The sequence below is a fragment of the Onychomys torridus genome, chromosome 3 (genome assembly GCF_903995425.1).
Source record: "Onychomys torridus chromosome 3, mOncTor1.1, whole genome shotgun sequence".
In the NCBI taxonomy this organism is placed as follows: Eukaryota; Metazoa; Chordata; class Mammalia; order Rodentia; family Cricetidae; genus Onychomys; species Onychomys torridus.
In genome coordinates, this window is record NC_050445.1 from 87,551,469 (window position 1) to 87,578,658 (window position 27,190).

The following is a 27,190-nucleotide window of genomic DNA, read 5'->3' on the forward strand; positions in this document are numbered from 1 at the left end:
CCCTTTTTCAGAGACTCCGACTCTGCGGGCTGCCTTCTAAGATGGACTATGGTTGATTTAGAACACTATTTCCTGAATAAGGCACAAAGTGGAGCTTTCTAAAAATATGTCCTTCAGCTGGGAATGTAGCTAGGCTAGTAAAGCATTTACCTACAATACATGGACCCCAGAGTTCCTTTTCTGACACTCTAGAAACTGGGTATGGAGGTGCTTATTTGTGTTTTAATCTCAGCACTTGAGAGAAAAAAAAAAGGTCAGAGGTTCCAGGTCATCTTGGCTACATAGCAACTTTAAGGCCAGGTTTACATGAGATACTGTTTCAAAAAATAAAATAAAATAGGAAATCAAATACAAAATATGCCCCTCTTTAAGAGATGGAACAGAACAAAAATTTATCAGCACACGGAAAGAGATACAGCATCATTAGTCAACAGGGAAGTGCAAATCAAAACCACAATAACAGACTGCTTCAAATCCACAAGAAGAAATAAAGAAATATGAATAGTGACAAACTGTGCTGGCTGGTTTTATGTCAACTTGACACAGGCTAGAGTCATCTGCGAGGAGGAGACCTCAACTGAGAAAATGCCTCCCTAAGATCAGGCTGCAGGAGCCTGCAGGGTATTTACTTAGCTAGTGATATGGGAGGGTACAGCCCTTTGTAGGCAGTCCAACCCAAGGCTGGTGATCCAGAGTTCTAGAAAAAAGCAAGCCAAGGTACCAAGCCAGTAAGCAGTATCCCTCCACAGCCTCTGCATGAGTTCCTGCTTCCAGGTTTCTTCCCTGTTTAAGTACCTGCCTTAACGGCCTCTGATGATGAACTGTGATACAGAAGTGTAAGCAAAATAAACCCCTTTCTCCCCGAAGTTTCTTTGGATCAGAGTGTTTCATCACTGCAACAGAAACCCTAGCTAAGACACACATGTTAGCAAAGATTTGGAGAAACTGCCATCCTTCTGTACTGTTAGTAGGAATAGGGTGTTCTGTGGCCACTGTGGAAAAGATGCATTTCTTCAAGAGTACATATGATGCAGGAACTTCACAAGAAGTAAAGCAGGCATTAAAAAAAAATTCTGTGCAAGGGTTTGTAGCAACAGTATTTAGATTAGCTGAAGAGTGGGAAGAAAATTCCCAAGTACTACACGATGAACACACTTTAAAAATACAGGGCCGAGGATGAAGCACAGCTGTAGAGACCTTGCCTTAGTATTCACAAGGCCTTGGGTTCAATCCCCAGCACCACACACACAAGAATATGGTACACTCCCATCCAACCAACCGAATATTCTCAACAACGAAAAGGAATAAGGCATATACCAAAGAGAATTGAAAATATATGCTCAACAAAAACTGGGACACATGCGTTTACAGTGATATTGTTTATAGTAGCCCCAAAGTGGAAAACTCACATGTCTAATACCTGATGAGGAGATGTACAGAATATGGTATATCTGCATTATTCATCCATAAATAGGAACAAGTTACCAACAGATGTTACTGTTTTCTTATACTGAAAGCTTCATATTAGGTAAAAGGAAATAAACAAAATGACAAAACTACACATATCTTAGAAGTGGAGAATAAGTTAGTGATCATGCAGTAGTTGGGACATGGATGAGGTGGATGAGAAATGACCACTAATGAATAAGGGATTTCTTTAGGGAGTGATGAAAGGGGTCTAGAACTGCACAGTGGCAATCACAGCATAACCTTGAATAAACCAAAAAACAGTGCAGCCTTAAGAGTGTGAATTTTATGGCATGTGATGAAAAGTCAAACAATAGTAACTAAGTAGCTGGTGGTGGACATGAGAGTGCACTCAGGAGAGGGGAGAAAGATCACAAGTTCAAAGCCAGCATAAGCTGTCTCAAAAACCGAGGGCTGGTGGCATAGGCCTTTAACCCCAGCATTCAGGAGGCAAAGGCAGGCCAATTTCTGAGCATCTGAGACCAGCCCGGTCTACATAATGAGTTCCAGGGTATCCAGGGTTAAGGAGAGAGACCCTGTCTCAAAAACAAAACAAAGAAACACAGAAACACCAAAGGCTAAGATGTGTGTGTGTGTGTGTGTGTGTGTGTGTGTGTGTGTGTGTGTGTGTGTGTGTATTTGTAAGGCCCTACGTTCAATTCCCAGCACCACAGAAAAAAATAATCAATAGGAAACAGGGAGCTTTAAGAAAAGAATAAAATAAAATATAGTTCATGCCATGGATAAATCTCAAAACCACTCTGCAGAGTGAGAGAAGCTGATTACAAAGCCACAGCACACAACCCATTTGTGTGAAAGGCCTCAATCAGTGTAGACAGGAAGTAGATTCGTGGTTGCTCAGGCTGGAAGGGGAAGTAGAAGAACTAGGAACTGACTGTGTGTGGACGCAGGGTTTCTACTCGGAACAGTGAAATGTCTTGACGTTGGGTTATGTCTGCAGAACTAAAATAACACAGGAAGCTGCTGAATCATACACTGTAAACATGTGAACCTTAAAAGAAAATGCAAAAACACAGGACACAACCTTATCCGGATTTACAAGTATTCTGCAAGAAGCATATAAACTTACTGCCGGCAACTGAAAAACAAGGCATTAAACTTTCTGTTGATGTGAATAAAGAACATACGTTATAAGAAAAAGTAAAAATAAAAACGGAAGAAAATGCTGTACATGAACATAGCTGTGGAACTTAAAAAGATGGAGGAACATACAGTGAATTATTATTGCTTTTTCTGTGGCAGGCTCTCCTGCTGTTCAGGTTAGCCTTGTTGTCCAGGCTGGCTTCAAACTCATAGTGTAGCTAAGGATGACTTTGAATTCCTGGTCCTCTATATTCACAGTGCCTGGGCCAAGGCTGCGTTACACTACTTGGTATGAATGATTAACAGTGGTGCTTTCTGAGTTGAGCTTACTGGATAACCTGTATTTTGTTGGCGGGGCTTCCTCCCCTGGTTGTCTGTATCAGGACATGTCACTTTAGAATTTCTAATTTTGAAGTGCACACGCCATCAAACAAAATGCTAGTCAGTGAGTGCAGGACAGGCTTCCATCACACCCTTGGTCCTCAGCTCCTCATTTCCTGGGCTGCCAGATGAGATGGCTCACATTGTTTGCTGCCCAACACACTGCTGATGTAAGTGGAGGTTGGCCTGTAACCAGAACTCCAGTGGGTAAGCCAGAACTCACAGCTCTGACAAAAGATTCCAGTCAGGTGTGGTGGTTTTTGCTTGTAATCTCAGCATTTGGGAGGTGGAAACAGTGGAATCAGGAGTTCAAGACCAGCCTCAGCTACATATTGAGGTTAGTTTGGGGTGTGTGAAACCCTGTCTTAAAAAGCAAACAACAACAAAACCCATACAGATGCAAACAAAGAGAGAAAACATCCCCTTCATCTAAATCACACAAAACATATATACCCAAGTATTTAGATAGTGTCTCTTTCCCCTAAAGGTATGTGATTCCTAGTTTCTTGAATACTCCTCCAGATACAGCCAATGAATGCTACATGGACACACTCCTCATGGCACGAGTATGGAGGGTTATTTTACAGGAGTAAGTAAAGGATGATGCAATGGCAAAAAAGGGCAAGTCAGTATTTTCAAAACTCACGTGTTTTTAAAAGAAGTCATTTGAGGCAATCTGGTAAAATTGGATTTAAAGGAAGAAAAGAATTGGAAGAAGTAAGTTCCAAGAGAAGACTCCGACGTGCCAGGACTGTTAAATTGTTTCTACCCGACAGGATGTCAAGTCACACGAATTGTCTGAACAGAAAATGAAATTGGTTCTCTCCATTGCCAAATGGGTGAACAGTCCATACTGAATTTGTCATTCGCCCAAACGAGGAACTAAGGGTGGTCCAACTTTCACTGTGGGAGCTTTAAGACATCAACCTTCCAAGAAGCCTGTGAATGAGTACCCCCATCCTTGGTAAGCCTCACATTTTCATTTCCTTTACCCTGGAGTCCTTCAGAGCAAGAATTCCTCCAACAGGCAACCCCAGAGCACTCAGGTGGTCTTGATCCTAACATCTCTACATCCATTCAGTCTGTACTGAGGTTCCCACTTCTTTGGGGGAATGATGGTTTAAGTCTGAAAATCCAGGCAATAAAATTGGATCTCTGGAGTGGCTCTGCCCCTTAGTAACATCTGAAGCTGCTCCAATGTTCCTTGGTTAGTCACTTTCCTATTGCTGTGACAAGGCACCGTGACCGAGTCTTATAAAAGAAAGTGTTCAATTGGGATTCTGGTTGCAGAGGGCCAGAGTCCATGACGGCAGAGTGAAGGCATGGCGGCAGGAACATGTGAGAATTCATATCATGACCCAGAAGCAAAAGGCAGAGAGAGCTAACTGGGAATGGTGTGGGCTTTTGGAAATTCAAAGTGACACACCTCCTCCAACAAGGCCACACCTTTAATCCTCCCCAAACAGTTCCACCAATTGGGGACCAAACATTTAAACATATGAGCCGATGGGGGCCATTCTCATTCAGACCTCCGTGCTGCCATTCTATGCTCTGCCTCACTAGAGAGGGTGACACTGTTCTCACCTGGGTTTCTAATGCTTTGCCCCCAGGACCCCAGTGACTGCTCCTCTTTCAGACCTGGACCATCTCCTCCAACCCAAAATTTCATCCAGACAACTATCTATTCTCAAGGCTCAGTTTTCATGTTGGTCCATCTAAGCTGGTGGGCACTCCATCCGCAGCTCGATCTTCCCTGTTATAACACTCATCCATTTTGTCACTGCTTGATTCTGGCATGAACTCCATTAGCCCAGGGACAGTAGTAGTTTGTCACTACTCTGGTGCCCGGCACAGTATCTGGCTCCTTGGAGGTCTGCAATAAGCCTGTGAACTGAGGATGGAAATGTAAACACTGTCTGTGGCCCTACAACAAAAGAGACTTTCTTCATTTTGAAAAGTTGGTTGTAATAAAAGAATGTGGTTATATTTTATTTGTGCACCCCAATAAAGCTTATCTGGGGATCAGAGGAAAAAGCCAGCCACTATATTAAACACAGAGGTCAGGCAACGGTAGCACACACCTTTAATCCTAGCATTCGGGAGGCAGAGATTCATCCTGATCTCTGTGAGTTCAGGGTCACACTAGGAACAGAGCCAGGCATGGTGGCACATGCCTTTAATCCCAGCACTAGTTAACTATAGAGGTCTGGAGGGCTGTACAGACAGATAGGAAGACAGAGCTGGGTGGAAAGAGGAAGTGAGATGGCAGGGCACAGAAAAGTATATTGGCCGTGAGTATACAGGAAGTAGCTCTCTCTTGGGCTGAGGATTTCCTAGCGGTAAGAACTTACAGCTCAGTTTTCATCCCAGTATCTGGTTCCGGATTTATTATTATTATTATTATTATTATTATTATTATTATTATTAAGACCGTTTAGCAATTCATCTTATAAGAGAGCACCTAGAATTGACTAAAATGAAAACAAAACAGACTGGAATGCTGGCTCAGTCAGTGGAATGCTTGCTTTACGAGCACAAGGACCTGAGCTCCATCCTTGGGAATCACATTAAAAAAATAAAATAAAAAAAGCAACTGGGTACTAGAGAGATGGCTCAATGGTTAAGAGCATTGGATGCTCTTCCAGAGGACCCAGGCTCAATTCCTAGCACCCACATGGCGGCTCACAACTTCCTGTAACTCCAGTTCCAGGGGATCTGACAACCTCCTCTTCTGGCCTCTGCAGGCACAAGGCACACACTTGGTGTACTGACATACCTGCAGGCAAAACACCCATACACACTCTTTCAAAGAGCAGAGTCTGGGGCACTCTAAGCAGGTCCTCAGGCTCACTTGCAGCCAGTAGGAGACCCTATCTCAAAAGGAAGGTGGACAGAACCTGAGGAAGGACATCTGTGTTTGTCCTTGACCTCCACATACATGAATACCCATATACATGTATACCATCCCTCCATATATACCCACACAAACATGCACCAATATATACACACAAGACAATCAGCATCCTCATAATGCTTGTGACTAAACTTTAGGTCTGGAAGCATTTTCCATGAATGAGAAAACCTGAAGCTGGTATCTGAGTAGACCCAATCACTGGCTGAAAACAAGAAAAATGACTGGGACAAGTGGTCGAGACCCAGGGATCAGACACAGCCGAGCGTGAGATATTTCCAGTAAGATGGAGATACTGGGAGGTAAGAAAGAAGATGGCGGACCAGATTCTAGGTCTAAACCATGGTAATCTTAATTTGACCTGATTCCGGGTGGTCTTGACAGGAGCACCAAGGATTATCTGAGGTATATTTATCCCTCCTAAGTGGCTTAGTTCTCCAAAGCACCTTTCTACAGTGAACTGGTACAGGCAGATGCTACTTCTATTCCTAGGAGAGGTTATGCTAGGGGCAGGATAGGATGAGGCAGCTCCTGATGCTCTTGTTCCTTGTTTCTAAAATAGAACTTCTAAGCCCATATCCTGATTAGCTACGAAAGTACAGAGAACATCAACAGTTAGTTACTGACAGTTTGCACTTCCATTTTGAATGCCACTTTCCAAGCACACTACTCTATAGTTTCAGAGAGGAAAAATAATAAGAATAAAGAACTTCAGATGCAGAGTATAGGTGTATATAGACACTGCATTACATGAAAAGGTTTAACCACACAAACATTAGATTACGGTTAGCCGAGAAAGTGTTTTCAAAATCCCACAGTCATTAAACTATGGTCATTTGGTCAAGAGAGCATCCAGATTAATTTTATTTCTTTTTACAGCAGTGAAAATATATGGAGGCAGGACCTTTTCAACTATTCCATCAAGTAAATTACATGCAAAGGTGATGGTTCAGGTAGATATCTTAAGGCAATTTAATCAATGTTTTGAATTGACCTTGTTGTTTATCTTAAAGATTCCTATGAAGTTTTGAATACTTCTTTGTAATATATCCTTGATTTTCTTTCTTAAAATGCACAATTAGCCCTATTGCTCTAGGAAGATTTGTGTTGATGTCCAGTTCTTCAGAATCTCTTTTGGCACCTCTCAGGACCCTTTTGAGGAAAGTATATGGATGTGGTGGGGGAAACACAGTCACAGAGAACAGGGGATCCAATACCTGTAGTCTCTACAGATTTCGGAAAGCTTTATGTGTAGTTCAAAAGAATATGTCTTTCACAAGAAATGATTCAATATGGCCACCTGTAGATAGAAAATCCTTCTGGGACTTCATAAGGACTTCTGTCTTTTCATACCACAAACACACTACAGTGAATTTCCCATTCCTTATCTCTGTCACCTGATGTGGCTATCAGTGATTACCCAACATCTATTCTTCTACCCCAACCAGGAGCCTGGGATAGTTATAACAATCCTGCTCTCCTTGCCATGATAAGATTGTTTAGGAAGGCAATTTGACTCCAGTTTGGGCCCCTAAAATCCAAGGGAAAAAAAAATAAACTAAGAAGGCTTCTGGAAGCTTTGCTTGAACCTGGTGGAGACATCTTACTGCCAGATTGGGAATGGGGCTGATACAGAGGGGTTGCTTAAACATGACAATCACCAAGAAAGCAACTTGAAGACTTTAAGAACTGCACATGAGTTGTGCTAATTTAGACATCCTGAGATAATATATCTCCTATGAACAGTGAGGTGGGGATGGCCTGAAAAGATGACTCAGTGGTTAAGAGCACTTGTTTCCCTTCCAGAGGACCTGGGTTCAGTTCCCAGCACCCACATGGTGGTTAACAACCGTCTCTAACTCCAATTCTAGGGAATCCAAGCCATCTTCTGGTCTCTTTGGGCACCAGGCATGCAAGCTGTGCACATACACACATGCAGACAAAACCCTCAACCACAAAATAAAAATAAAATCAAATAAAAAACCCTGAAGATGATATATTTACTTATTAACTGAATCACCTGGTGTGTGGATTCTCTGTTACTTTTGGGGAACTTGAATTATGTATTTTACATTTGATTTGAAATCTTTGTGAAAGGTGAGAGTTTATCACTATATTCCAGAACCTAGCACAAACCACCACACATAGTAGATGCATAATTCACATATGAAGGAGTAAACATATCCAAATTCCATCAACTCTAGGCCTCACAGATCCCTAATACCTAAGCAACTAGACAATAGGGACCATAATTAATCTCCAGATATTATTAATGCTGTAGAGGACAAACAGCAATCAAACAGGAAGAAACCAATGAGATCCAAGCATATAAATATAATAATAAATAATAATAATAAATAAATAAATAATAAAAACAAAATAAATTGAAGAGTGACTAAAACCAAGGGGTCTGGGAAAATAGCTCAGTTGGTAAATTGAGAACTTGAGTTTAGACTCCAGAACTCACATAAGAATTCTGAACATAGCAATGTATGTTCATTTCCACCATGCTTCAGAAGGGAAAACAGGGGGATTCCTGGGGCCTGCCAGCCTAATTGGTCAGCTCCAGGCCAGTGAGATCTTGTCTCAAAAAATAAAGGGAAGGAGAGGGGAGGGGAAAGGAGGGGGAGGGAGAAAGAAAGTCAGAAAAAAGTGAAGGTGGGCAGAGCCTAAGAAAAGATACCCGGTATTGCCCTCTGGCTTCCACATGCATGCACGTGCATATGCACATGTGCCCAGGCCACAGGTACCTGCGTACAGATAAGCACCTACACACTCACACACATGGGGCGGGAGAGGATGATTATGAGGTGTGAAGAATGTACAGCATTGAGGTCCTGGATTGCAATGACCATGTAAACACAGAATGCATGGAGGAGAGGGATATGTCCATTGCTTGTGGAACACCCAAAGGGCACAGTGGTTGATTGCTTAGAGGGTCCTGGGGATTCGATGCACACTCACACGGAGAAAGCACAGAGGCTAACGCCAGATCCTCACCATATGGTTCATTTGTACAAACACCTTAGACCATGGAAGTACTTAAGAATTCAGCACAGACTCATCAGCCTCAAATGGGTGCCCCCAAATGGAGATTTAGTCCCTTTTTGTGATTACTCCTTATAAAATAACATATGTATCCTGGTATGGTGGCCCTCATCTGTAATCCCAGCCCTCCAGAGGCTGAAGCAGGCAGAGCTTTGACTATATAGTGAGAACTTGTTTCGAAGAAAGAAGGAAAGAGCGTCAGTTTGTTATAAGGTATTGGCCCTGGAATCCTCTGTTCATTAAACCAACCCACTGTCTTCAACAACGAAGAAGTATCGTCTTCATTTAAAAGCCTGTCTAAGTGGGCAGTTACTTCATTAACCAAGGAAGCCAATGAACAGTAAACACATGGGAGTCATTGTAGCACAGACTCTAACAGAGCGTGCTGCTAGCAAAGTGCAAGGGTTCAAGGAGGAAACCCTTCTCCATGAGATAAGTGGAGGCGCAGACTCCCTTGATGCCCCTGCTGTACTGTCAAGTAGTCCCTGGATCCTGGCAGGGATGAGAAGCAGGCAGGGCGGGGTTTCGAGTGCAGAAACCTTCCACGAGTGTCCAAGGAAGTCTGCTTAAAAAAAAAAAAAAAAGGCACAAGGACCTACAGGCTCAAATGCACTGCCCGAGAAGGAGGGTGGCTCATCTGCTTTCTCTCTTCCTTGCGTGACCCTGGATGTGTCTAAACATGTTTCATTTCAACCAGAGTCAGAGGCAAGTCCTTTACATGGAATATGTTTCTTTCCTTTTTCTTTTATTTAATTTTTTCATTTTATAAACTTCATTAAATAAAAATTCAAATGAATAAAAACCATTACACACCAAAAGTCACCAGACTCAAGCTCTATACAACTCAGTGGAATTACAGTTAGAATCGGCATTTGGCATGGAAGCTGTAGCTTCATATTCAATTTTACACTTCAATATTGAGAATAGTCTATTCACTTTTCCAACACCAAGACCAAAGGATCCACAACAGAATCAGGACTCAAAAACAATTAGCTTTATGTCCTCTTTCATAACTCACGTCCTTCCTGTATGTCTAAACATGAGAACAATTTTGTTAGCATTTAAGAGAAAAACACAATACAGGTTAAATGACGGTCCCAAAGCCACTAGGAGGAGACACGGAGAGAAAGTCATGCCTTTTAAGTTAGCAAGGACTAGAAACAGACAGATTGTTAAGACAGGAAAGTGGGCTTCCAAGAGTGGAAATCTCCTAGTTATCTGAGGAAGGAGCCCAAAAAGCCTCCTGTGAGTTTTCTTGAAGAGTCTAAATAAGAGATCCAGTGCAAGTGTACTGACAGGTGAGTGCCACTGTGGGGTCTAAGTAAGAGATCCAGTGCAAGCGTACTGGGAGGTGAGTGCCACCGTGGGGTCTAAATAAGAGATCCAGTGCAAGCGTACTGAGAGGTGAGTGCCACCATGCCTGGCTTTTTTTTTTTTTTTTTTTGACTAGTGCTGAGATTTGAACTCAGCCTTATAGCATAGGCACTTTACTACCTTGGCCACCTTACCAGGCTCCAAATACTGTTTTTATTTAATATTTCTGCCCAGTAATAGAATTGTGAAAAATTAAAATAAGAAAGTAGAGGTTTTTCTAATCTAGAAGGTTCTTATAGTATTATTTTCTTTAATATTAAGGACAAAATCTAGGAATCCTACTACGAAATAGGTACCATTATTACCATTAGTAGAACTCCTCTCTGCCAGCTAGTAATTAAATCATGGGAGATGTGTTGACTGACCATCAAAAGCATTGTGACCAGGTGAGGAAGTAGGCATGTGTATAGTGACTGGCCAACCCAGATGCAAGAGCCATTATAGAACCCAGGAGTGTGGGTGTCATGATTGCTAGCTTCTTGAAGTACAGCTTGATAGTAGTCTGGAAGGAATACTTGTCCCAGTAAAGACTTCCTGTTTCCAGAAGAAAGTAAAGGTGTGCTTAGTGGCCGAAAAAGGCAACATCTTTTTAGGACCATTACTTTGGAAGCAAATGAATATCCCAGGTAAGTCAGGAAACACCCAAATCCATGACATTCTTGCTCTGGGAATAGCCCAGCTCCTGTTCATTCTAGTACCATGTTTCCTGCTGTTTCTTCCTTTGAGTGAACTCATGGTGATTTGCTCTCTGGCCTAGGTAAAAGGCCTTCTACTGCCCTGGCAGCCCACAAAAGTGATTTAATTTAAACCTTGCTCTTTTAGTGACATTGTACTGCCTCATATGCAGAATATTAATAGGAACAGTCTTTTAATGAATGTGACTTCAAATAATATTTTTTTTTCAATTTTCAATAACTTGGTTGTTCGGTACCTTGGGTATTATACTTATTAAGCTCTTCAGTCTGATCCGAAGCATTGCAATGGGACTGATTCATTCTCTCTCTCTCTCTCTCTCTCTCTCTCTCTCTCTCTCTCTCCCCTCATATCATCTTCTTAATCTTATTGGGATCCCATGAATCCAAAAGCTTAAAACACTATTTAAAAGACCCCTAACCCCTATCACCTGGGAGGGCACTTTTACCATAATTTGCATAAATTTAACACAAAAAGGCATAAGGAGCCAAGAGCCAAAGGTGCCAAGAGCTGAAGCCTTCTGCCAAGTCTGCCTTACTGTTTTTAAATGGCCAACAGCACATGCACAGTCTTTCTGGCTTGGCTTCTGCAGCTCCAGGTTCGATGAACAGTAGTTCTTGGAAAGCCCCACACTGGATTGTAGCCCATCCGTCCAGTTTACAACTTGGTTGTCAGGATGCCAAACTGCACAAGCTCCAACCTTCCGAGAGCTGTTGGCTCCTCCCAGTCCTCCATAGAACTGCTAATGCTAGGAAGAGACGAGGATCTCCCAGTCCTTTAAATAGCCTTGCCCCATCTCCTTGGTAAAATACTTACTTTGGAAGAAAAAAGAAACCAGAAACTGTGAAGTGAAGCCGCCTCCTCATTCACAACTTTCCTATCACCTCCTCCTCAGAGGAAGCTTGCTCAGCCGCTTACTGGCAACAAATGCAGCCTGGGGCAGGTCCTCACAGCAGCTAGTGCATGCCCATGCAAGCTAGCTCCTATCTGACTGGAAGAATGGCAGGTTTCAGAGCAAGCACCTACACCTGTATTGAGTGTGTTGTTTGGAGGTATTTCTGAACTGTCTATGAAGCGAAAGAGGATGAGAACAGCCTGGCTTGTGGCAGATGGGCGTCGCAAAGATGATTAGCCCTTGCAAGAAGCACACATTTGCCTTTACCCTACACATGTCAACAACAGGGGCTTGCTTCTAAACAGCTGTAAGAGTTGGCATGAGAGAAAGAACATAAACACAGCCAGGGGCTCTAACAATGAAGCCATTGAATAAAGTCAGTGTTAGCTGAGTTTCTAGAATGTTCTCAGTGGAGCTTAGTTTCTGGGTGTTTCTCATGGTGTGGGTATTGCCCAGTAATGAGCCTACCTTTTTTAAGGGGAGGAAATTTTCTTAAAACATATTCCTTAATTATATGACATATACTGTGTGTGGTGTTGAACCAAAGAAACAGAGAGTAAATTAAGTTTTATCGACTTGACTTCACAAGGAATGCTGTCTGAGGCAGGGTAGCCCAGAGGACATCCATGGGTTACATTAAATGTAATTGTTCTCTGACATGACTTTTCTGATCTGATAATGTCTCCTGGGCTGGGGAGAGAGAATATTTTTCTACCCTAGTGCTCCAGCTAATTTCTGAATGGCAGCTGCCAGGGCATTGCTCTGAAGAAGGGCTGGGGTATGTGGCAGGGCAGCCATGTCTATCCTAGGTCTCAAGTGGAGGCAGGGTGACCATCTACCTCTTTTCCTTGCAAGTGAACACAAATGAGGTGATTTTTTTTCTTTCCAAATATCAGGATGTGTTTCAGGCCACAGTAGGATGTGAGGAAGTCAGAGTCCATGGATGAGTATCTATGGAGCTATGGACCTGGATCAGGGGTCACCTCACTTTTCTTCAAAGGGCCAGAATATTTTGAACTTTCTAGAAAGAAAATCATCTCAGCTGTAGCCAGGCTACTACTACTGTGGTGGGGAAGCTGCTGGAGACAACGCGTATATGATGGACATGGCTGTGTGCCAATAACACTCATGTATCATAAAGGCCATGGCTGATGCTGAACATGATTATGAGACACGTGGGCAGGAGATAAAACAAGGAAGTAACAAGAAGGTGAAATGAGGAGAAAGTTTTGCCTGGGAAGTAGTTCTAGAGCATCTCTGGAACATTCCTTTTGAAGTAACAGAGAACCATGCAGTACCGGGACTTAGAATGTTCCTTTCAGCTCATGTCCTGCTGGCCACCTCCATGTGCAAACAGGACATTGTGCTTTCCCAGAGTGGTTCAAGAGCCAAGTGCTCCAGGTGGCATTGTCCTGTTTGTGTGAAACATTCCCCTACTGAGCAAGACAAGGCCCTTGTTAAAAAGCAAACTGTCTCCACGAACACATTCAATATAATCAACAGCACTTGGGGACTTCAACAGTGAAGACAGGGCAGGGCTTGTGATGGAATAGAATGTATGTTTTGGATTAAAAAAAAAAATGGTGCAAAATGGGGAAATGAAATTCTGAAAGAATCAGGGTTTATTGCACTGCACAGGCAGGTCTGATTAGGTAGAAAAATAGTGGCACCGTCCTGAGAGAGACCAGGAGCTAGCTGTGTGGGGTTCTGGCAATAAATGAGCCATGGATAGGAGGACTCCAAGAGCAAAGGCAGATGATGGGAAGGCTGCCTCCTATCGCATCCTGGGGAAGCTCAGGTTCCTATACAAGTTCTGGCAAGCCTAGGCTAAAATCCCACTCTCGTCTTTTTCTGCCTCATTACCTTGAGGGAGTTATTTCACCCCATCAAGGCCCTGGCTTATTATCTGTAAAATAGAGAGGAAAACTCCTCCCCCACCTAAGATTGTTCATGAAGAACACACATGCAGTGTCTAAAGAGATGGCCCAGGGGAAATGGTGAACTGTCAGTAAATGGCCCATATGATCACTAATCCACTACTCTAGCTTCTTCTGCGGGGACCTGGCTTTGGCTCAGCTTTTTTTTTTTTTTCCTTTCTTTTTTCTTTCTTTCTTTTTTCAAGATAGGGTTTCTCTGTGTAACAGTCCTGGTTGTTCTGAAACAGACCAGGCTGGACCCAACTAACAGAGATCCACCTGCCTCTGCCTCTAGAGTGCTGGGATTAAAAGCGTGTGTCCCGACCACCCCCACCGCTCCCACTGCCCCCACCCTGCTAGCTCTCAGCACTTCTTGGAGCAGAAGCCACAACAGGAAGACGAAGTAGGTTACTGTGAATTCTGGCTTGATCCTTTCCCTGGGGGCCGATGTCTGAACTCTTCTCCTCATGATGGAGAGGCAATCAACTGGGCTGTAGAGAAATTCCCAACGAAAATCCACAAAAATGGAGATGACAATAAGACCAGACCCAGGTGTGTGTGTGTGTGTGTGTGTGTGTGTGTGTGTGTGTGTGTGTGCGCGCGCGCGCGCGCGCGCGCGCGCATCATGGGAAGCTGTGATGGGCAGGGAGCAGGAGCTTTGCACTGTGCCATCAGCCTTTCACGACATGAGAAAAATAATGAGTTCTCCTTTTAGATGGCTGCAGGTCTCACTGAGCAGCTTAGTCGCCAGTGGCATCCACCTCCCTTCTTGGTGTGAAAACCTCAGTGTTCGTTCTCAGTCTCCACTCTCCTGAACTCCACTTCAGAAAGAATCATTCTTTAAACTCAATTAATCGATCAGTCTTTTCCAGTCTGATGATCACAGTTTCCCCTCTTAGCAAAGATTCTGGGGGTCCAGGCCCTCTATAGTCTTTTCCCAGAGTTCCAGAAGAGACACAACCAGCAGCAAATTAATTAATCCGAGGGATCCTCGAATAAATCTGCATACACGAAATTCTTTAGTCCGTTTACTTTATCCTTCTGAGTCAGCTCTCCCGTACACAGCTTCTTTTCTGCTGTCGTACTTAGCTCCTTTCTTGCCCGATTTCTCTCTGCACTTTTTTGCTGTTCTTTCTAAGTTCTTTCTTAATTCTCCCATCTTAGTTCTGCCCCATCTTGATCTTCCTCATCTTCCTTTCGTTCTTCTAGTTCCCCTTGAAGTCCCTGACATTTTCAGTTGTATACCCATGCAATCAGCAACGCTCTGGCCAAGGCAAGGTCACCAGGCTTGAATTCTTACAGGGTCAAAAGGAAGTGATAAGATCCACCCAAAGAGCAGTAATTGTCAGCTGTCATTAGCAACCCCAAAGGGAAGTGACTAATGGGGAATAGAATCAACTGAAGGCTAAATTCGGTTAATAGATCTGAGAAAAGGGATTTTTGTGCTCAAACTATATTCTTAGAAGTGGTTAGTTAAAATGTGAAGAGTCTAAGTCACTAAGTCATGAGTGAAAATAAAACTGCCTTTTACTTCCTTTGAAGCCATATCTGTCTCAGCCTAACCTTGGTTGTGCCATTTTCCTGGTGGCGGCAGTGGGGATAGGGGTGGGAGGGGTAGATAGGCAGTCTGTGTCACAGCTTGATGTACCTGGTATGTAAAAGTCCCCTTTTTTCTGAGTTGTTAAAGGGGAAGTCTAGCGTACCACTTGGGCTATAGGAGAAAGGAGGGTTTTAAGCTTAATTTGCACAAGAAACAAGGCTTCTACCTAATATCCACCTGGCCTTGGCGGTTGTCTCTGTATGGATATTTACCTTAATTCAGGAGACTAGCAGGTGGCCTGGATGCTTATCTTATCTGTGGTCTGTCCTTGGATGTTTGAGAGGTATCTCTGATAAAATACTTTTGTCCGGAGATGGCCCTGGCTGAATACTTGCTAATAACAATAATTACAGAAAGGCAGACTTCTGAGACTAATGCTAAAAAATAAAGGAACAAAAGCCTGAAAAGAAGGTCTTGACTGTATGAGTTGTCAACACAGTTGGAGGAAGTTATCCAAATACCCCAAATATAGGGGAAATTGTGCCCAAAGAATGATCAACCACACTATTAAAAGTTCTTAGAAAAAGAGTTAATTGGGAAAGCTACCATAGCACACAGGAAAATCATTGCAGGAACTGGCTAATATATTTAAAAGCTAATATCACCAAGACTCCTTGAGTCTTGGCTTTATCCTCTAGAAGAGTTCTTAACTCTTCCAGGTAATAGCTTTGCCCTAGTCAGCTGAATTCCTATGATGAATTTCTGAGGCCTGCAGCACCCTCTCTCCCTCCTCTCCTCCCAGTCCCTCCTCCCAACTTTCCCCCTTCTCTGTAGTGGGTAGCCATTCCAGCCTTGACCTGGAAGTTCTAACCCCCATTGAGGCTTCAGTAACAGTCACCCCTACAAGGCAGGGCTGAGGGAGGATGCTAAAGATCCAGGGACCAGATGTGTGGGCTCTCTTGATTCCTGGACCCTGGATGCTGGGGGTAGACCAAGCAAAGTTCTCCAGAGAACACTGCCAGACTGTGCCACACCTTTCCCAGAGGCTGCAACCTACCTATCCCTTTACTTGTAAGTTACCCCACAAAATAAACCTCCCTTTTTACTATGTGGAGTGGCCTTAATAATTTCCCCAATATCTGGCGCCCAACGTGGGGCAAATTCCAAAGGCCTGGGTGGCTTCCGCCCTCAGCTTCCTCCCCGGCAAGTGGGCACTTAAAACTACAGAGCTCCATAAAACCAGAAAAAACCTACACGGTTTCATTCTTCAAAAAGAGCTAATCCAGTCTCAGCTCTATGGCAAATTTAGCGCCCAGACCAGCAAAACCACTGTGAGTGAGGCTTCCTGAGTGCTGGCTCCCCACCCTAGCCCAAGGCTTCCACAGTTTCACCTAGTTAAAATAGACATGACACTGTCCCCAGCTGGCGCTTGGAGTCGTGCCTGATGGCAGACCTATTGTCTGTAGAGGCAGAGAGTGGTTTAGAGTGGCCTAAAACTCTCCATGCCCTAAAGCTCCAGAGAGTCACCAAAAAAACTGCCTATTGCCTGTGCTCATTCTGCTGCCAGCCAAGGCATTCTACAGGACCTGCTTTGGCACTATACCAACGCCTCCTGCTGGCTAAAAAGTGCTACTACACCCCCCAAACCACAGAAAGATAAGCTAGACAAACAAATGTCTTATTTCAAGTAAAACTACTTGATAATTTTACATCTTAAAACTGACTAACAAGGGGTTGGGGGTTTAGCTCAGTGGTAGAGTGCTTGCCTAGCAAGCGCAAGGCCCTGGGTTTGCTCCTTAACTCCACAAAACAACAACAACAACAACAACAACAACAACAACAACAACTAACAAATTTTGAATAATTCTTTTTTTTAAAAAAAGATTTATTTATTTATTATGTATACAGCATGTATGACCAGAAGAGGGCACCAGACCTTATTATAGATGGTTGTGAGCCACCATGTGGTTGCTGGGAATTGAACTCAGAACCTCTGGAAGAGCAGTCAGTGCTCTTAACCTCTGAGCCATCTCTCCAGCCCCTGAATAATTCTTGTAATATGGCCAACAACATTACCTCACAAAAAATAGAATAAATAAATATAAGATATTATGGTAGATTATTGTATACGCTAGTAAACAAATTTAGTAAAATAACAGCCTTAGATAATTTGCACTATAATTTACACTGTTATAAATTCTTATATGTTGATACAAATATAAACCATTTTTATATTCCCATTTAAGATAATTTATATAGTGATACAAATACAAAACTATATTTGTTATAATGTACACATATTTTTACTCTTATTGGAAATATTTGTATATTGATACAAATGTAAATTTATATCTGTCATACTGTATGTATGTTCTACTTCTGTTTAAGATAGTCTATATACTGATATATATTTAAGATATTGTCATATTACATATTATACTATACATTCCTACCTCTGTTATAAATATTTTGTGTATTGTCACAATTTTAAATTCATCATCCTTTACTGTTCATTTGCTTATAGACTTTTTACCTTGTTTACATGAAGCCTTAGTCCTTAGGTTATTTCAGTAGATAAGACTTACAGATTTATAGTCACCTATGCTTGTCATCTCTATAGTTATATTAGTTAGGTTATCCAGATTTACAGATACATAGGTCGGATGGACAGGTAATCTTCAAACACTTCATAGACCTAAAAAATATGACATTTAAATAACTTAAAATTCTGTTGATGTGAGACACAATTCCTCCTGGCAGCACCAATTTGATCCTGAGAGAATGTTGGGCTTCTAAGACATTTCCATTTAAAAGTTTGTTTTCTTGGCACAAAATGGCCTATTAGACAAAGAACTGCCCTTGCCTCAACTGCTGACAATACGAATACTGTCCTTCTGGACAAGCAGGACACACACACAAAAGTGACTTCTAAACTGTACCAAGACAGGGTAAGATGGCTTTTCAAAATTCTTGCTTCTAAAAATGGTCTGTCATATACACTAGGCCTGTAGCCAATTTAAATACACCAACAATGCTGAAAACATTAGGTGACTGTCCAGGCTGCCAGCTGTCTCTGTCTACTCTTGCAAGAGTCCTGAAAGTTGCTTACATCCATCTTCCATTTCTCAGGTACCATTATATTCCTTCTCAGGTCTTTGATGAGATTAAAGACTAACAGTTATACTTACAACTTAGTATATATATAATATCTTAGATAAAACATATTAAGTATTAGATTCAGGTTCTTTAGGATAAGACACCTTTTAAAATGATCTTTGTAGCATGCCATTTACCCATGCTCTAGACTTCCCTAGATTTTAGTATGTGTTTCTTGCTTGATATTGTTCACATTGACTGTAGTTCCATCTTATCTAGATCATTATCCCTCATTACTCCTGGACAATATTTGATAACCATCCCTTTGTATATAGTCTTGTATTAGGTTAGAACCTTCTTATTTAGACAAAAGGGGGAGATGTAGTGGGTAGCCATTCCAGCTTTGACCTGGAAGTTCCAACCCCCACTGAGGCTTTGGTAACGGTCACGCCCACAAGGCAAGGGCTGAGAGAGAATGCTAAAGACCCAGAATCCAGATGTGTGGGCTCTCTTTGTTCCTGGACCCTGGACGCTGGGGGTAGACAAAGCAAAGTTCTCCAGAGAACACTGCCGGACTGTGCCACACCTTTCCTAGAGCCTGCAACCTACCTATCCCTTCACTTGTAAGTTACCCCACAAAATAAACCTCCCTTTTTACTATGTGGAGTGGCCTTAATAATTTCCCCAATACTCCCCCAACCCCAGCCACTTCTCTTCCTCCTCAGAAAGAATCATGCTTAACACAAACCAGTTAACATCTGAGTGGACCTGGGACATAAACCAACCCATCAGAGAGACTCTGAGGCCTATTGCTTGGAATTATGGGAGAAGGATATATCGACCCTCCCTTCCTGGTATAGGAATAACTTGCTATAGTGTGTTTGCAGTTATGAAGGAAGACAGTCTGATGACTGAGCTCACCTGCAGGAAATGTAGACCAAAGGGAATGGGGAACATTGTCAGCCTCCTGAACAAATCTTGACTGAAGTAGGACCCTTTAGGCAACTCAGCTCTATGAGCCAGTAAACATCTCTTACTGTTGAAGCCAGTTTAAACTGTGGATCCCTCCACTTTCAAGATCCCCAGTAGCTCCTCTCAGTGCCAGCAAAACTCCACCTTTTCCTCAAAGAGATTACATTTCCTGAAAACAATTGCTGTTTCCCAGGACACAGAACAGAACCTGGCTTGCTGCCCTTGGGATCTGTAGCAGAAGGGCGAAAGCCCAATTTTGGCACCTTCCCACCTTCCTCTCTGAGCCCAACATTTGCTCTTGACCATTCCCCTCTGTCTATGACAACTTACTGTCTACCAAAGTGAACCAATTTTCAGTTCTAAAAGCAGCTCTGAAAACCAGGCAACCCCCATGTCATTCCTATGTCAAGGAGTGGGTGGGTGAGCAGGTGAGGGTGTGACTGTGTGGCATCTAGGAGAATATGAATGTGTGTGAGTGCAATGTGCAGCTCTCTAGACAATGGGAATGTGTGTCGCATAGGATGGTTAGAGAGTGCCCAAGTGTGTATACTATACACACCCTGTGGGGCAGCAGCTTCTGGGAAAGTGCTCCTCCTGTGGGTGGGCTGCTGAACATACATCCTAGAGAGAAAGAAAGTGGTTAGGGCCTAGAAATGGCCACTGGGGAGCAAAACAGCATGGTGTTTTACCACAAGACACACTGTCTTATTTTTGCAGTGCTGGGAATGAAAGCCAGGGCATCACACATGCTGGGTAAGTATTCTAGCACAGGTCCACTCTAGAGGCATCCTCTTTTAATGAGTGATGCTTGCAAGGTTCTGGAAGGGGGCAAGGTAGAGAGCAACTGGTTGCTATTGTTTGTTTTAGAATTATAATGGAAAACACTAATGTTTGAAAACCTATATATAGTCTACCTTCTAGAATAGGAGCCAGGGTCCCCAGCAATCATCTAGGTTAAACTCACAAATCCTGCAGACTAACCTGGAGTAACAACTGGAGAAAGCACTCCTGATTGACAAGGGGACACTGTCATTTATCTCTCAGGGGTGCCACATGGCAGCAACAGCTCAGTACTGCCAGAACTCCAGTTTAAACCCAAAGCCACCAGACAAGTTATTCTGATTTCCTGGTTTTCTCTCTGGCAGCTTCTAATTCTTAGGCTACTTGTGATACTCACCAGTCATGTGCGACTGTCCTGGGGAATTCTCTGTTAGCTGCTTTTGTTTGGAGAAAGTTTAACTCATGACTCCTTTAACTTCTCACTGCCCCAGCACTTCTACAAAGAGGACCCAACTCATGAAAGGCACACATGGCCTCAGCCTGCAGCAAGGTGCACCTGAGTAATTATAAACGTGTCTAAGCAACACCAGTCCCACCTGGGGCAGAGAGGAGGAGACAGCATGGCTTCCTAAGCTGACTTCTCATCCCACAGGATGTGAGTCACCTCAGGCCTGATCCTTCAGTCTGGATCCTTCTTAGTCAGGGGAATCAGAAATCTTCTGATTTGGGACTTCTGGAACACTTTGTGACTGCACAAGAAAGTCTCTACTTCCAAAACTGAGCCTGCACCTTCCTGTGGTGACTTTCAACAGCCCCGGAGTAAAGGGGTGAGACATTTGCAGCACATATGATAACCATTGGGAAACACAGATGTAAGAAAATTCACACTGGGATTCCAACTTAGGACAGGCTTCATCATTCTGGTTTTAAAGGGAAAGCTTTCCAAGCCCAGGCTTTCCAGCAATTATCTAAATCAAATCAGAACAAACTCTTGACTCAAGGATTTTAAATTTTTCATGTTTTAAACCAGAGCTTCATAAATAACTGATGGAGTATTCATAAATATATCAGAAATATTACCCACTTGATGATCTAGTTGGGCAGGTGGCACTTTTCTGTAGAAGAGGTGATGGGGACCATGAACATTTACCAGGGTTGACCATGTCTCAAGTACCATGTTCATCACTTCTCATCCATTAAGTCTCGGATGCACTCATCATCTCTGAGAGGTGCATACTGTTATCATCCTCACTGTTTAGATGGGTAGACAGTGGGGGAGGAGCAGAAGGAGATAGAGAGAGGGAGAGGAAAGGAGAGAGGAAGAGGAGGAGGAGAAGGAGGGAGAGGAGGACAATAATATGAATCAGACAAGGTTTCCCTAGGTCCAAGCTCTCTGGCTTGTAACCCATGCTAACTGGCTCACAGGATGGAAACGCAAATTTAAGCAACCTTTTCAAATGAGAACAAAGGAAAGACGCGCTGAGGATACCTGCCACCACAAGAAAGGGGCACCTGGGCTTTGGAGAAGTTGTCCCTGACATTTCACCACTAGACGTAGTGTCTTGTTAGGATCCCTGCTCTCTTGCTAGCCCCAAAGTTAGTGAGACTCAGCAGAAGCAGGAGAGAGATAAGATAAGGGTGGGGAATGTGGACTGCCGGGAGTGGACAGTCCCTGGTTCAATGGCCTCCCTCCTTCTAATGCTTAAAGAGAATCTATTTGGCTGAGTTTCTCTTGAAATACAAAAGACCGGAGTGTGATGAATGGTGTATCTGTAGATTCAGACCTTTCTATGTGTTAATTTTCTCTGGTCATCTAAGATTCAGAACTAGAAGTTGGTCTTGCCAATCACTTAAGGTTTAATGGAGGAAAGAGTTAACATGGTTGAATGGGGGAAAGGGTGGATAAAAGTGACAGAAGAGAACTGAGAGGGTGCCAGTGACAAGTTCCACATCCTTTCCAGATCCCCTAATTTCAATGGGAAGTTTCACAGGTTATCAACATCAATGGTGGGTCAGTGTTAACATGGTGTCCTCTTCGATCCCACTGCCACTCATATCTCTGCTACAGTAGTTCCCATGACGACTACTATACTCTTAATACCGTGCACAGTGATTGACATATGTGAGGTGCAATAAATAGTCACTTGTGGAAGGATAGATTAAAGACACCCGACTATAGCAATACATACGCTCTTCAGTAAAACTGGTAAGAGTAATTATTATTTACTGAGTACTAATGGACTAAGTGTGACAATCTCATCTCCCCGCCCCCTCCTCCCGTGACTCTATAGTGTAGACATTGTCTTGATCATCTCAAAGTCACAGTTAAGGAAACAATGGCACAGGGAAGTTAAACCAATTCAAGGTCACTTAGGCCAGATTTGACTTCAGGCAGTTTGACGTTCCTGTCAGATCTCCCAGCCTCACATGGAATCTCCTGCTTGAAGGCAATTAAACATGCATTCTTTGTGCCTAGTACTCAGATCCTCTCTCCTTGGTCGTCCCTCTCCAGAACTACACTGCTGTAGTCAGTTGGAGGTCACTGAAGTCCTCCTTCATGACCAGACTTCCCCAGATGTCTTCAGATTCTAAAGCAGAATAAATATGCAAAAGTACTTGAAATAGCCAGAGCTCCCATCATCCCATCTTCTCCCGGCTTGCTGTGGAGTTGGACTTGATTAGCTCATTTATCTCAAGACAATGTGATGGATTCGCCATGCATCCCAATGATGTGTGGCTTTCCCTGAAGCTGCAGGATGAAGACATTAAAACTGTGCCTTGTATGCCGGGAGCTGCATATGAAAGCAACAGCAAAAGCAAGAAAAATGTTTGAACTGCTCAGAAAAGAGGTGGAGGGAACTTTCTAGCTGCCTAATAACTTCTGGTTACGTGAATGTTGCTAAACTCCCAGGGGAGTTAGAACCTTCTGGAATTTCTCCATTCTGGGCTGGGTTGGGACATTTATTACTGAATTTTTATTATTAAGTTTGGTTTCTTTTCAGAAGGATAGTGCTAGCCTGGGGGAGAGGTATACACATGGAATGGTTTTTAAACTGTGTTTTTCAAGAAGTGTGTTTCCATGTTCAGAGCAAGATGAGCAAACATTACAGCTAGATTTCATTTATACACTGTTTCCACAGGGGAGAGGGTGATACAAGGAAGAGATGCTTTGCTTTAGATATGTGCAAAACACACAATACCTGTTCTGGATATGTCAAATGGGAGCAATGCATGCCTCTCATAACTGAGAATGTCCTGAAGAACAAGACTGCCCATCTGAACTATACTTAGTGGGTGAAGGTATAAAACCAGGCTGCACTAAAACTAGGCTTTCTCCCCGCTTTAGCATATTGGTACCATGCAGCTAAGAACTGTCAGTCTTAGAAAACAGCCAGTTCTTCCTATCAGCAGGGAAAATGGTGCTTCCTCGTAATTAGAAGGTATTTCTTCAATGAAAGCCCAACGGGAAAGTCAGTAGTAACAGCACATGTTGGCAGGTTTGGATCAATAGGGCCTGCTTATCACTACGGGTAGGCAGTGCTGCAAGCTGGATCTGCCAGTGGCACATTTCAGGGGTGATATTTTAATGCCATCACAGGTGCTGCCTGAGGGACAGTGCACATGCAGAAATTGGGTTTAGCAGCCTTCTGTTTAACATAGCTTCTACTTACAATACAATGCACAACAAAAAAGCCTTCTAAGGTGCTGACCACTGCCCTATGGGAAGAAGGGAATATTGAATGGATGGAAAGATGGTCTAGTGGGCAAAGTGCTTTCTGCTCAAGCGTGAGGACTTGAGTTTGGATTCCCAGGATCTACATTAAAAGCTGGATGTGGTTAGACACATCTGTAACCACAGTGCTGGATGATAGAGACAGACAGACCCTGGGGGACTCATCAGCCAGTCAATCTGGCCAAAACAATGAGCTACAGATTCAGAGAGAGACTCTGTTGAAAACCAAAAAAACACAATAAGATGTTAACATTTCAACAAGATGTTCCTGGCTTCAAGGTTCAGTGTCCCTGGCCAGGCTCAGTCTACCTGTTTGGTCCCTATGGTCCCACTTCCTGGCATCCTTCCAGTTCTACAATGCAGTGACCAGCAAGCCGTGGCTCTCCTGTGTGCTGTTGCCTCTGTGAAAGACCCCTGGCCTCTCCCTCTCTTGGTTGGAAATGACCTAATGATCAGCTCTCAGCTGAAAAGACACATCTGGGAGAAAACTGTTCATGATTCAGCCTCAACCAATAGCTTGTGTTAAATAACTTCTAGAATGACTGTTTTTTTTTTTTTTTGTTTTTTTGTTTGTTTGTTTTTTTTGTCTCCTGACTTAACTCAGTCTGCAAGCTCATGTTTATTCATGTCTATTTGATTTTTGCTTCTTTTTTTTGGGTTTGTAGAGATTTTTGTTTCCCCGAGACGGGGTTTCTCTGTGTAGCTTTGCACCTTCCCTGGAACTCACTTGGTAGCCCAGGCTGGCCTCGAACTCACAGAGATCTGCCCGCCTCTGCCTCCCGAGTGCTGGGATTAAAGATGTGTGCCACCATTGCCTGACTTACTCTGTAGAGATTTTTGAGAGCAGGAAATATTGTCTATTAGTCGCTATGTGTTTCCACTCACATGACACATTGATGGGCATCATTGCATGTTTATGAAGTGAAAACATACTCAAAAGTTTCTGTGTGACACAGTAAGAGCCAAGCAAAGTCAGTAACATGAGCCAGGGTGGTGACCTACATCTGCAATTCTAGTGCTCAGGAGAATGATTCAGAAAGATCAAAAGTTTGGGACCAAACTGTGCTACACAGTGAGAGCCTGTCTCAAGACAAACAAGCAAGCAAACAAAATGGTCAATACATGGACTGGGGGCTGTAGTCCATGTTAGAGCATTTGCCTAGTGGGGAACATTGCTGGGGCTTGATCCCCGGCTTCAAAGGTAGAGATGCTCATGGAGGAAGACAAAAACAGTTCAGGGTAACATTCACCTTATTTCCCCTGAAAGATCAGCTACTGGTGTACAAGGAAAACAAGGCCCCTTTGCTGAATAGAGTGCCCCATCTCTCCAGCTAACATGAAACCATGTTGGGCCTCATTTGGGTTGGCTGTCAGCTACTGGCGTGGTCCACAGGGATTTGTGAGTGGGTCATTTCTAAATCAGCATCCACAAGGCTGCAGAACATACATTCCGGAGACTTAGTTGGGAGAAATATTATTTTAAAAGTTAGACTGGTATCTGGCCAGTCAAACTGTCCTTGAGCTCAAGCACCTCACATACGAGCTGGGTTCTAAGGCTCTTGGAGCTCTTGTCAGGGGTTCTACAACAAACCACCCCGGAACGGGAGGTTTGAGGCAGCAGCAGTGGATTTTGCATGTTTCTGAGAGTCAGAGGGTCCACATCACTGTCACTGGGCTGAAGTCACAGCCCAGAAGGACTGAGGCTCTGGTCCTTGCATGTCCATGCTTTGGTGACTGTTGGGACTCCTTGACCAGCAGACACATCACTCAATTCTCCGTCTCTGTCTTCATATCACCTTCACTATCTATCTGTACATATGTCTGTAGTCTGTCTCTCATAGAAATAAATATGATGATATGTAGTGTCCATCCAGATAATTTGGGCTAATCCCCCCATTTCAAGAACCTTCATTTAATGCTCCCTGCCAAGTCTTCATTATATAAGGCGACATTTACAGATTGCAGAAATGAGGACTCTATACTTTTGGGGCCATTCATTACTCAGCCTACTACAGTCATCTTTAGGACCCCCAAATATATTCACATCCCTCACCCTCACTTCTGTTTATATAGGACAACTTTACTAACCAGTGGGAGTCACTACTGAAGTGGGCTTAGATCTTGGTGACAGGTCAGTGAGAGGTGATGGCAGAATTCCATCAGGGGCCCTGTTGTGCACTCCCTGGGTAATCCACGCCCTTGTGTGCAGCTGGGGCTTGCAGTGTTCTTCAAACTAAGGGAGATGACAAGGACAGACCATGACCCTGGTCACCTTATGCCATATACCTAAGGCACCACAGCATCACCTCAGTGGTTACTCCATCAGAGCATCATGACAGATGGGAGAGAAAGATGTCCCGCTGTTTTTGAAGAAGCACACAGCCCTGTTGTGGAACCAGCTGTATGTGACTGAGGGCTGACGGTTCTGTCCGTGAACCGTATTCTCCCATCAGCCAGTGAGCATGAAGGAGGAGTCTGGGCCTCTGAAAGATCACAGCCAGAGCCTGCACCTTAATTTCAGCTTGGCAAAACCCTGGGCAAAGGGCCCAATTAAACTATGTGAGAGCCCTGACCCACAGCCTCCCGTGTGTGCTGAGTAAGCCGTTAAATTTACGGTAATTGGTTATGCGGCAATAGAAAATTGATGTTCTTGTTTTGCAAGGGGTTTATTGTTCAGATCTGAGCTAGAGCATAGATAAGGGCAGACAACCCAAGTGAAAAGTCAAGTACAGCAAATGCCCAGGCAGCAAAGTATCCTGGGAAGAAAATGTCGGCTGTGAAAGTGAGATGACTTAGTCAGGAAATAGACTAGTGCAAAGCATACTGGGAGACAGAGTTGAGGGAATTGAGAAATGGAAAAGGGAGAGATTCAGCCAAGCCTTTCAACTGAAGGATAAAATTCCAACTCAAACAGGCCAAGCAGCCATGAATGAATCCAACGAGGAACAGGGAAAGCCTAAGGGCTAAAATGTTCAGCGGTTTGGGCATTAGCCTGACGCCTCTCCCCTCTTTCTCTGACTCCCTTCCTCACTGCTGACGTCACTGTCAGGCAGACCCTTGTAGGAGTCACTCAAGGGTCCAGGCTGGTAACTGCCTTGTCAAACAACTCCTAAGGAATGAGACTCCTAGTCATTCCTGTAGACGTCCCTCGGCCACCTTCACTAGCTCTGGCCCGTCACACCTGACTTGCATGCCTAACTTTGACGTCATGTGGGGGGGGCAGCCTCACCTGAGACCAAATGGATACTCAGTAGGCAGAGGTCACTCACCTGTCACCCTC

General features: G+C 43.5%; 1 protein-coding gene across 2 annotated transcripts in view; it reads right to left on the bottom strand.

Moving 5' to 3' along the window:
* Nucleotides 1–27,190, bottom strand: part of Frmd4b (FERM domain containing 4B) — a 334,105-nt gene that overhangs the window by 199,752 nt on the left and 107,163 nt on the right. Inside the window, exon 1 of one of the 2 annotated variants that reach the window (XM_036181356.1) lies at nucleotides 21,262–21,283. The exons of the other annotated variant lie outside the window; for it this stretch is intronic. The gene's annotated coding sequence lies outside the window, so the exon portion shown is untranslated. Of the gene's footprint in view, nucleotides 1–21,261; nucleotides 21,284–27,190 lie in introns of those variants that run through there. 2 annotated transcript variants of the gene reach the window in all.